This window comes from Ictidomys tridecemlineatus, chromosome 13 (assembly GCF_052094955.1).
Source record: "Ictidomys tridecemlineatus isolate mIctTri1 chromosome 13, mIctTri1.hap1, whole genome shotgun sequence".
NCBI lineage: Eukaryota > Metazoa > Chordata > Mammalia > Rodentia > Sciuridae > Ictidomys > Ictidomys tridecemlineatus.
The window spans coordinates 54,115,147-54,127,230 of NC_135489.1; the positions used below are offsets into that span (position 1 = coordinate 54,115,147).

General features: G+C 40.3%; 1 protein-coding gene across 8 annotated transcripts in view; it reads right to left on the reverse strand.

The window, feature by feature from the left end:
- L3mbtl4 (L3MBTL histone methyl-lysine binding protein 4) overlaps positions 1-967 on the reverse strand; it is a 458,743-nt gene extending 457,776 nt beyond the window's left edge. For 3 of the 8 annotated variants that reach the window (XM_078030357.1, XM_078030360.1, XM_078030353.1), the window contains exon 1: positions 351-502. The gene's annotated coding sequence lies outside the window, so the exon portion shown is untranslated. Of the gene's footprint in view, positions 1-350; positions 503-757 lie in introns of those variants that run through there. The other 5 variants (XM_078030356.1, XM_078030355.1, XM_078030359.1 and 2 more) reach the window with 4 other exon arrangements.
- Between the last annotated feature and the right edge of the window lie 11,117 nt (positions 968-12,084).

Below are 12,084 nucleotides of genomic sequence, written 5' to 3' on the forward strand. Positions count from 1 at the left end.
GAGGAAACAAAAGCCAAACGCCCACCTCCCGGCGCTTGGTGCCTGGGGACAGCTGCGACCCCGGGAGTGGTCCCCGGACGCCCACCCCGGTGGCCACGCCTGACACTCGGCCTGGCCCTCGGTGGAGAGAGGAGCAGGGGCTCTGCGGCGGCCGCACCCGTCCAAAGTGGGCGACAAGTGGGGAGCCGAAAGAGAAAGAGAAAGAGCCGGCGGGGCGGAGGCGAGCCCCAACCGCCACCGCCCCCACGCCCCTCGGCCGCCCGGGGCCCCGGGCCACTCCGCGCAGAGGCGGCCAGGGCACCCACGCGGGCTCCCGACCAGCCCGCACGGGCGGTGGGCGTTCTCCTTACCCCGAGCGGATCGGAGCAGCGCCGGCCCGCCACGCAGAGCCGGCCACCGGTGGGGGCGAGCCGGAGCGCTGAGGTTGGGCCGGCCCAGACTGCCGCGCCGCTGGCCCCGCGGTGCCGGGCGGGAGGGGCGCGAGGGCGCGCGCCCGGGGAGGGGGAGCCGCCCCCGCCCCCCACTCTCCGCCCGCGCGCATGCTCGCGCCGCACCTGCCTCGCCAGCGGCTCAGCGCCCCGGGGAGCCGAGGTTCGCTGGGCTGCCAAGGTCGGGGCTTTCCCGTGCCGGGGAGGTGGCCGCGGCTAGCTCCTCAGATGCGGCTTTCTCCGTATTGGCTCCCAGGACAGGATTCCCAAACCTTGGCTTCTTCCTGCCCTACACCCCCGTCCTTTGCACCGGTGTCCGGGGCGCTCACCGCTGCTTCATCCAGCTCTTGGGGTTCACCTGCCGAGCGTTTTCTCCCTTCCCGACACCTCTCTTCTGATGCTCTGTCCGATTTTGCAACCTCTTCTCTGATGCCCCTTTCCCGCTCTTGACTTTGCCAAACACGCGTTCCCGGATACCATTTCAAAATAAAAGAATACTCTTTGCAAGTGCAAAGAAGCGTGAGGAAGTCCTAGCTCTTTGGGACTGGGCAGTCAGTTTCTGCCCTGGTGGAATTTACAGTCCCTACTGGCTCACTTTGGCCTGTCACAAATCATTGTCGCTAGGTTTGGAAGGAAGTTGTTAAATCGTTCATTTTTTGGTTTATGGTTTAAAGTAGCTGTTAATTAACGACTGTAGAAGCCTAGTGACTTTAAATAAAATTTTCTTTCCAGGGGGAGTCTTATGTATAAACTCTAGTATGCACATAATAGCTAATGGGTACAGAATAAGGAAAATAAGCATGCGTTTGTTGCTTCCAGCAAGAAATTCAATAATTTGACATGAATAATAATAGCAACATCTAAACTAATCTTTTTGTTTTGCTGTTGACTATAAAACCAAAACTGGATACTAGTTTTTTTAAGCAAGATTGGCCATTTATTAGAAACATAATGTGGTGTTGCTCTTGAAGAGAGAAATACAAAATCCTTTGCTAATGCAGTTTTTAAATTAAGGAGGAGGATCACAGATACTTAAAAATGCAAACATGGCATACAAACTGTGCCTGTGCTCTAATCATTTTAGAAAAAAAGATTTAAGGGGAAAAAATAGCACAAAGCAGTGGTATACAGAGGAAAGCATTAATGAAGTGGTGTACTTATTTTCATCCCGCTTTAAGGAGTCTGTGCTAAGACCTTACAGAGTTTTGATGCATTTCTGGAATACATCAGGAGATACCACCTTTGGATACTTGCTCACCTGACCATATTAGAATGGGCTGGTCACAGTGGCGCACACCTGTAATCCCAGTGATTTTGGAGGCTGAGGCAAGAGGATCACAAGTTCAGAGCCAGTCTCAGCAATTTAGGGAGATAGTGCCTCAAAAAAATAAAAAAGGGCTGATATGGTGCCCCTGGGTTCCATCCCCAGTACAAAGAAAGAAAGGGAGGGAGGGAGGAAAGAAGGTAGAAAGGAAGGAAGGGAGGGAGGAGGAAGGGAGGGAGGGAGGGAGAAATTTGAGTGGGACCCAGTTGAGGAGAAGGATAGATGAGAGTTCCCCATCCCTGCTATTTACAGGAACACAGTGTTGGTTTTTTCTCCTCCTCCTCCTCTTCCTCCACTTCCTCTCTTCCTCCTATTCCTCCTCTTCTCCTCCTTTTCCTCCTCCATTTTTATGAAGGATAATTGCTTCAATTACCACAGTGTAACCCCAATGGTGTTTACTTATCATTAAAAGGTCCTACCAGCACAGAAATAGTTAAAGGTACTTCTGGCTCCACCTGATCCTCAAAAAAAATCATTATTAATGTTTTATACAGTCAAAGAAAATTGGATTGAAATCTGAATTGAGAGAATTTTGCATCACCTTGTTTTCATTCTTTTAAAACAAATTATAATTTTATAACATGTTTATGGATTATATTGAGCTTAAGTTTATGAAAGTCAAACCCTTTTGTTTTGGTGGACTAGATTTTAAAAAAATAAAAGGATTCAGGAATAAAATAGGAACACAAGCAGGAAACCTCATCCAGGGCTACTTAAATGTAAATGAATAGGTGCATAGTATTGACAAGTTAAGATTATATTCAGAAAAGCTGATATCTGTTTTAAACTGCACATTTATTCAGAATTTATAGGAATATAAGCATGAACACATTAGTAAATTCCTTATTGAGTTTTTTAAAAAGCGGGTACAATAAATTATTTTCATTTGAACAACTTCAAATTAAAGTGAAGTAGCCACATGAGTTATTATAAATTTACCAATGGTCTGTCATGAGCAATGGTTTTAGAACACTGACAGCTACTAGGTATTTTCCTTTTTTTAATTCAATAGAATCTCACAAATTCAAAGGCAAAGTTGATACTGACCAGATAGAGAGGATGACTTCTTGTGAGCATGCTAAACCTGGTGGCATGGTAAATACAGAAGAACGCTGACTGAAGGTCCTCAAAGTGCAACCATCACTGCTTTCTGGAACTTGTCTGTATCCATCTAGTCTTGGTGAAAATGAAAGATTCCTACCTCCTAAGAGAGTGATCACATTTATTCAAAGAATAAAATTTAAAAATTTTGAAATATGCTGAAGTTGTTTACATTTTTATGGTTGGGTATTTATATTTCTTTTCCAAGTGGGATTAAATTGCATTGCTTTATTATTAGATCAATAGCAGGATTGAATAATCATACATGTCTGTTTTCAAAATTCACAATTGTAAAAAAAATGCACAGTTGTCTTCTAGCATAAACTTTGAATAGGACCATTTGTGAGAGGTTAGCACAGAGTAATTTCATTTACACACGTTGGTTAATTAATGAGATGTCATCTTAACACAATTTTATGCCTGCTCCACAACAAAAGTGTCCATAGACACTAACCTTATTTTACTGGTCACCACTTGTCTATAACAACTATTATTATCAAGTTTATTTTCAAATTAATACTACTGTTAATAAATGTCTCCATTACAGTTTGTCTGTTAGGATGTGTTTCTAAGTGGACTGTCCAATATTAAATTTGCCTTCATGGGTTACAATATAAATAATTGTAGAGTTATATTTAAATGTAAATATTAGTTCAGAAAGAAACATAAATTATACTGCATAATTAAAACTTTTTAAAATAACAATGAAAATTTTCATAAATGATAATGTGCACATTATGTTATGATGAATAAATGACTTAAAATCCATAAAGATATGTATTTAATTTTATACCTGCACATCTTCTCACTAGAATAAGCTATCATAAACAAGGATAAAAACAGTGCCTCTGAGTATACTCCCTAGAATTTTTTAAAATTCATGGTATACACAATATTTCTGATAACCATTACCCTGTGTAAACTGAAAAAGATAAGGATCCTTATATCAAATAAGCAAACTTCACTTCCCACTACAACCAGTACTAAATAAACTAATAGCATTTGGAAAGGGGCATGAAATTTCCAGGAGGAAAGTTATCAATCCCTTTACTCTCATTTTCATACATATTAAAGGCACAGCCATGCTATCCCTAAAATGAGAGAACTAGTAAAAGAACAAAAGGAAAATTCAGTTCTAGGGAATTCATATTTTCTGGATTAGCAATATACCTCAAATAACTGTAACTCAACACAGGTTCTTTGAAAAATAGCAGGTGCTGTAGCGATGTAATAGATAGAATACATGGTAGAAAGTCAGGCACAGTGGCACGTGTCTGTAATCCCAATGACTCAGGAGGCTGAGGCAGGAAGATTGCAGATCAGGAGGCTGAGGCAGGAAGATTGCAAGTACCAGAGCAGCCTCAGTGGTTGAGCAAGGCCCTATCTCAAAATAAAAAAAATATAAGTGTTGGGGATGTAGCTCAGTGGTAAAAACGACACGCTCAGGCTCAGTAGTTGTTATTACTATTACGGCCACTGACACAAAAATCAGCTGGCTGTATACAAAGTGTGTCACAGCACAGAACTTGGTTTAAGAATCCCCAGATTCAGGGACTAGGTCTATAAATTTGAAGAACCAACTGAAAACAACAAGGTCAATTACACTGGCAGACACTGATCCCAAAAAACATCCATATTTCCTGGTCAGCACATTCCCACCACGACAGTCTACAAAGGGAGGCAAAAGAATGCCAAGTGACCCTGAAATCAGAACAAGTAGAGCCGGCTGCTCTTAATGGATAGTGTCAATAAGTAACAACTCACAGAGAGATGTCTCCAGCCAAGAGACCCAAAGCTTGTAGCTGGATGTGCTACTATTGAGTTCCAGTTTTCTTTTGATGCCAATCCTGTATTTGGGTGTTTAAAAAACTTCATCGGCAATATATTTACAAACTGTCTCTTGGGGAGTGCCAATTCTGAAGAATAATAAACTGGTTGGTTTGTTTTCTTTTCAGCTGTCTCCACAGTTGTTGTTCTTAACTTTTTCTTGAACGACTCTCAAAAATCCAAATGTACCTTTATGTACCAAATGTACCAAATGTCATCCTTTATGTACTACCTGCCTAAATCTAAACTTGTTTGAATATTTTCAGTTTTAGATTTAATTTTCCCCGTTTTATGAAACCACTAATCAAAGTAAAAAGACCAATTTTTTCCTTAGCATACTAGGATAGCATCTAATATTTGTATATTATGAATAGTCCAGTGTTTCTAGGTTGAATAGGCATTTTTTCTTTTTCATTTTGATGTCCAAATGCAAATTCTTACAAAATTCACTTCTGTTTTTAGAAATATGTGTTTCTATAAAGCTGATAAAGTGGCCAGGTGGGGTGGCACATTCTTTTAATCCCAGAGACTAGGGAGGTTAAGGGAGGAGGATCAAAAGTTTGAAGCCAGCCAGCCAGATAATTTAGTGAGAACCTGTCTTGAAATAATTTTTTAGAGGCTTGGGGTGTAGCTCAGTGGTAGAGCACCCTTGTGTTCCATCCCCAGTACAAATAAATAAATAAAACTGCTAAAGTGACATTTCCATGAAAAATTTAAAAGGCTGTGTACATACCCTGAGAGGGATAGAAATTGTGCATTTCTTTGAACTTTTAAATTACCAAATGTACAGCATTACTTTGAACTTAAATATTGTCTGTTTCCCATTTCTGGGTTGAATGCAATTAATTATATTAGTAAGCCATTAATATTATGCTGAAAAATTAGATCAGGTATATATGTGCACACACACACACACACACACACACATTTATAATAAGAAATGTATTTCAGTGCCTGGCACAGGTATCCTAACAGAACTTCCTGAGTGATAGCAGTGTCTTTTGTTATTCAGAATGAGGCTCTTCCCATCACATCTGAATTTATGCTAATAAGGTGGTTGAGGGTAGAGCCTCTAGATAGGCTCAGAGTGGAGCTGGTCACCCGAAAGACAAAATGATCAGAGGGCCGGAACTCTCATCCCTACCTACTGACATCTGAGAAGCATGGCTGGAAATTAAGTTCTAGGAAAACTCTTGAATAACAAGCTTCTGCAATTTCTGTGCTGGTGAACACATCCTGTGCCAAAAGGAGGCCCACTCCAAATCCATGGGGACAGGATTATTTATGGTGTCCAATTTCCAAATGTTGGGATGGGTATTTTTAGGCAGAAATAGTTAGATGAGACTAAAGTATTATTTATTTAATTTTTATTACACTAAAGTAATGTCTTTTCTCTTGGAGTAAAATGAATAGCTAGGTATTCTCTTCCCTTACAACTTGAGTGTTAGAATAAGTTCAGCATTTCCGATTTCAGGGATAAAATTGTAGGGAGCAAATACGAAAGTCTATGTTCTGCACAAATCTAGGTCAGTATACCGTACTATCAGTGGTATATCCATTAACGAGTGATTAATGTTCTCCCCTGCACAACCATTCTCTCCTCCCTCCTAATTCTCTCCCATGATTTACTGTCACTCAAGCATTTTCCTTTGACATCTACAGAAACCTTCCTTTGCTTCTGTCTTGGGCAGCCCCACCTCTCTTCCCTTGATTAGCAAACTCCTATAAAATCTATCTATCGTTTGTTTGAAGGCTTTAGCTCCTTACAGCCCCATGTCTCCCCCACCTCACACATACACACAACTCTGCTGAAACCATGCTCTTAAAGATCACAAATGCTCCTTGAATTTCCAAATGTGTCCCTTCGTGCTGTCATTCTCTTACCTGATTCCTTGGTAACATTTAATGATACTGAGCCCAACCTTCAAATTCTCTCCTTTGGCTTTGGTTGGAGACAAAACCCTCAAAGCTTGCTCAGGGAAAAGAAAAAAAAAAAAAAAGGGCAAACTTGATCTGGCAAGTCAGAGAGCTGTCTGGGAACACAGTGTCAAGAAGCACACCCTCCCCTCGCAAGGCTCTGGGCAGAGGTTACTTTTTGTCATTCCAGGTCCTCCTTGCATCTCATTCTGTCCCCAGTTGCTCTGATGCACCCTCTCTTGTCTCCGCAGATATATGTGGCCAAAACCAGTTGCTCCAGGCCCACTTCATGCACCTGACAGACTGATTAGTTTCACTGAATTGCAGTCTTTCATTCTGGGAGAGAAAAATTAATGGACCCGGCTTGACTCCTGTGTCAAAGCTGGTGTAGGTGTAACAGGCAGGTGCCCCCAAATGTGTCTCCAGCATCTTGCTTTCTCGACTCTTCACCTTACCCTCAGGCCACTTCTTAGTCTCCTTAGCTAGTCTCTCCTATTCCTTATGTCGTTGGCAATGACTGATAAGGTTCTCTTCCTTCTAAATCTGGGCTCTTAAGCTTTCAGATTTATCAATTTGACACCAACTATGCAGTTTCTTACTCCAGAATCTATATATCTCACACCAACATTTCTTAACAGTCGCACACTAAAATTTCCAAGTTTTTTTCTGGCCCTTGATATATCCAAATCCTCTCTAGTTTTCTGCCCTCTGAGCATTTTTCTATGGCTCCTCTCCTCCCTTGCCCTTATTTGAGATCCCCATCTTCCCAACCATTCCTTCTCTCTGATACTTCCAAGTCCAATCTGCTGCCAACAGTTATTGACATTTTTCTATATTATTATTTTCTCCTCACCTCATTTTTTCTCTTTATTTTTTCCTTCCATTTTTTTTTTTTTTTTTTTTTTGTGGAGTGCTGGGGATTAGAACCCGGGGCCATGTGCAGGCAAGGCAATCAATCTATCCACTGAACTATCTCCTCAGCCCCCCTTCCTCGCTCCCTTTCTTTTTTTCTATCCTTCCCTTTCTCTCCCCCTCTTTCTTTCTTTCAAATTCTCCCCTCTCCCATTTCCTACTATGATCCATTTTCAGAACTGTATTCTCCTTATAAACAGTTTTATACGAACATTTCTACCTTAGGCACTCATGTAATTGTTTAAGCATGGAGTAGAGAAGAATTCACTGTTAGAAGAGATTTTTAAAAGAAATCCTATCCTTTTTTGTTATCTGTGAAAGAACAGAAGAACTGCCTGAAAAGCTCTTTTCCTTCCACCCTTTTAAGTTCGTTCTCTTCTCTTTCCTAGGTTAATACTTACCTATCCCTTAAGAAACCTCTGCCTTTTCTTTTTCCTTCAGCCTCTCCCTTTCAAAATCTCTCTCCCCATTCTCCCAGCCTTGTACTACAAAACAAAACAAAACAAAACAAAACAAAAACCCAAAGGCAGTAAGGCCAGGAACAGAACATTCTTTCCTGGCAGATGGGATTGAGGGGGAGCTAGGCCCCTTTGCATGGAGGGAGTTGGTCAGGCAGGAGAGGGGTGGGAGAGCGTTTTACACATAAAATGTCTCATCCACCACATTTGTCTTGATCCTGAAAGTTTCTGAAGCGCATTCTAAACAAGTTATTCCCTCCAAAGCCAACAACACAGATATAATTCTGAAATGCTTTCCTCATGCTGCAAATGAGGACAATAAATCCAAAGGTAGCTTAAGCATGGTGCCTGAGCTAGAAATCCAACCTAGCCCGAGTCTTCAAAATCAGATTCTCCCAGCTTCTCCAGCCCTCTCTGTGTGTTCTCACTGTCCCAGGCTTTCTCGGTTCTATTACGAAGATATTCAAGCCAAATCTCATCTTCCTCAAAAACATGTCCTGGTTCTTCTTGGCCTAAAGATGCAGGAACCACCAAGCCTTCAAGGTCACCCCAGCTCCATCTCCCACTTATTACCATTCACAGGACACTCCCTGTTCCCAGAAAAGCTACAAGTTGACCCATTTTCCCAAGATGCTTATCAGGGTGCAGTCCTCCTTCAAGCCCTTTTCTGAACATTGAAACATGACATATCTTTGATCATTCAGCACTGCTGAAATTACCTCCGTGGTGCTTTTATCAATTGTATTGCTTTGTTTGTTTTTCTTCTACGTTGGACTATAGTTACACATTTGTTATTGTATTTACTTTATTTTGCTTTTTACTGTACTTATACATTTGATTACATATAATTCTGACAACTCTATGGTATTCTTAAGAAGAGGATCTATATCTTTTAAGGCGTTTAAATATTCAATTATCTGTGGGGCTTTAGCTGCTAGTTTTTATCCTCTTTAAAACTTTTTTTTTTTTCAGAAAAATGCAGGACATAAGGTAATTAATGCCCATTCATCCACTAATCAGAATTATATATTATATTTGCCTTTTTAAAAGAAACAAAACACCTAATCCCAGTGGTTTAGGAGGCTAAGGCAGGAGAATTGCAAGTTCAAAGCTAGCCTCGGCAACTTAGTGAGGCCCTAAGCAACTCAGAGAGACACTGTTTCTAGATAAAAACTGAGCTGGGAATGTGGCTCAGAGGTTAAGTGCTCCTGGTACAATTCCCAGTACCAAAGAAAGAAAGAAAGAGAGAGAGGGAGGGAGGGAGGAAGGAAGGAAGGAAGGAAGGAAGGAAGGAAGGAAGGAAGGAAGGAAGGAAGGAAGGAAGGAAGGAAGACACTATACAGGTGAATTCCTTTTTCAAGCATTTAATTATCTCTCTACCTCCTTCCTCAGAGGTAAAAATTGTTCTGAATTTGATATATATCCTACTGTTAACCTTCCTCTTTAAGACTTCTAAGATTTTTGTCTTTTAAAGAATTTACTTCCTTGCTTCAAAGTTATAAAAGTTTTCTGAAGCCAGCCATGGTGGTACTCACCTGTAGTCCCAGCTACTTAGGAAGTTGAGGCAGGAGGATCACTTGCATTCATGAGTTTGAAATCAGGCTGGGCAAGACCCTATCTAAAAAAAAGAAAATACTTTTTTAAAAAGAAAGAAAGATAATGTTGATTTTTACATATTTTCAAAATTTTAACACACTGGTTAGCACCTTGAGTAGGTATATATGGAATAGGAGACAGTCATGAGAATCTTATTTTTCTCCTGACTTCAGCTGGAGTTATTCTTAAATGACCATGTTTCCTGAAGTCTCTTTATCTCTTGTTATCTAGTATTTTGTAGGTTTTTTTTAACTTTAAAAGATTTGGATATTATCAGGTGCTCTTTCAACATCTATTGAAATAGTTTTTATTGTAATTATTCTTTTCGTAACAACTTGCTTCATAGAGCTTATTCCTTTATTTCTGGGAGGATCTTAAATATATTTACTTGGAAGCCATTTCTATATTCTCTGATTTGTGCCTTATTGCTGGTTAACTCATCTTCCAGTTTTTGATTTATTGACTATTTTCTCCCCATCATGGTTGACAATCCTCGGGGCCTCTAGGTAGGCGCAAGGGTTATCTTTTTCCCCTCTCCGCTCCATCCCTCTTTTGTCTTCTCTCACCCCTTACCTTTTTCCATAGATTCAGGTCTTCTACTGCCAACTCTGGCCCCCGGTTCTAGTGATACTGAAGGAAAAACAGTTATAGTCACGAAGACAGTAAGGAATTGGCCCAGTCCTAAACCTTTCTTTGTGACTGCACTGAAAGAATATAGCTCATAGAAGCTGTAACCCCTGGCAGCAAAAGTCTTTATCTTCAGGCTCCTTTCCATGCATTAAATCTTTTTAGCATAAATGGGACTGCCATCCACCTCTAGCACTTCAGGATCCGGAAACTCCTTAGGGCAGAGTTTTAGCACTTGCGTTCTGCTGCATGTTTGCTTTTGCTTCTGCCACACAGAAAAGATTGCCTTTTTGTTTTAATTTATTTAAGTGACTTTGTGTTGGGATGGGTACTTCAAAGATGAATGCAGTGAACTCTTCCAAGTTTCCATTTTTAATTTGACTTTGTTACTCTCTCAGCACCTTGCATAACTCTTTGCACATGATAAGTGCTCCAACTGAGTTTCTGGCATTGAAACTGCTTTATCATGTTTAAGCAGAAGCTGAGTGAAGTCTCTTCAGAGATACACCGTGGAGGAAAGGTATTCACACAGGCTTGATCTGGATGAACTTAAATCCTTCCTAAGACTCCATCCCTGTTCACATGCAGAGAGTGGCTCTGGAGCAAGGTGGGCACATTCCTGCAATTGACAGGACAGATCAGGACTTTTAGTAAATAGTAATGACAAGGATGGTACGCAATTCAACCCTAAGGAATCTACTTAATATTCCTTACATGCATTTCATTATTGTATCTTAAGAGTTTTCTTTCTCTGCTTTAAACGGTCACTGTGATGGTGATATGCATGCAAGGAACTAGCCCTTTAGTCTAGGGTTTATAGTCTACTCGTTAATCACAATTTCATCTCATGAGCCTCCTTCCACAGGCCCTAACTCCCACATCGAAGGTTGGTAAATGAGCTTCACCTCCTTCCACCTTTTATTTCTTTTCTTCTTTATTTTTATCCTTTATTAAATGCTAACTCTTTGTTCTCTGACTACACAGTGTCCAAGAAGCTATTAAATAGAGCTCTAGGCATGCAACTGGATAACCTTGACATTGAGGGGGTGGAGGTGGGGGGCGTCTGATTGCCATTTTTGAATCTTAAATCATTTTACCTTAGGCTCCAACTCAGCAAATAAATCTTGATACGACGGTTTTCTATTATAGAGCCCCAATCTATCTAAAGGATATCCTCTGAGCTCATCTTTCTTCCATAGGCTGCTTTAAACCTGAAAATGAACCGCCAACACCAAAAATAAATAAATAAATAGATAACAGCAAACACGAATCCAAAGACAGGACTCCTACTTCATGACTAAAAGTTTCAATAATCCAAATAAAATTTTCATTTCTACGAGTATTTATAAGTCATTCCACCCCACATTGATTTTGGTCACTGAATTGCTCCAGAATTTACTAGGGATATAGATAAGGTCTTACACTCTATTTATATTTCACTGAACGTAAAACTGTATTTCAAAAGGATTTTAAAGATTTAGGGAAAATAATCTTCTTCATAGAGGCTCTTGTCATCAGTTATCCAGGTGCTTTTTCTTTATCATCTTTATATTCAATTTTAAGCCCCAAGGGAAACTTTAAATAGCAAATTACAACTGTAGAATATGAGGCTTTTGTCACGTACAATTTATCAATGCCTCCTTAGCACTTTTTTTCTAAATACTACTCTCAATCTTCATACTAACTCCCACTACACAATTGGGTTCTATTTTCTTATTTTAGACATGGAGAAAGAATCCTTTTTTTTTCCTATTTTCTACAATGTAGTTAATTTGGTTTCATTGATTTCTGACAATCCAACCTTGAAAACATCTTATCTTAAATAATCAGCTATTGATGGCAAAACACTTAGTGACATCTTTGCTAGTTAGCTTTCAATTACTGTAACAAATAC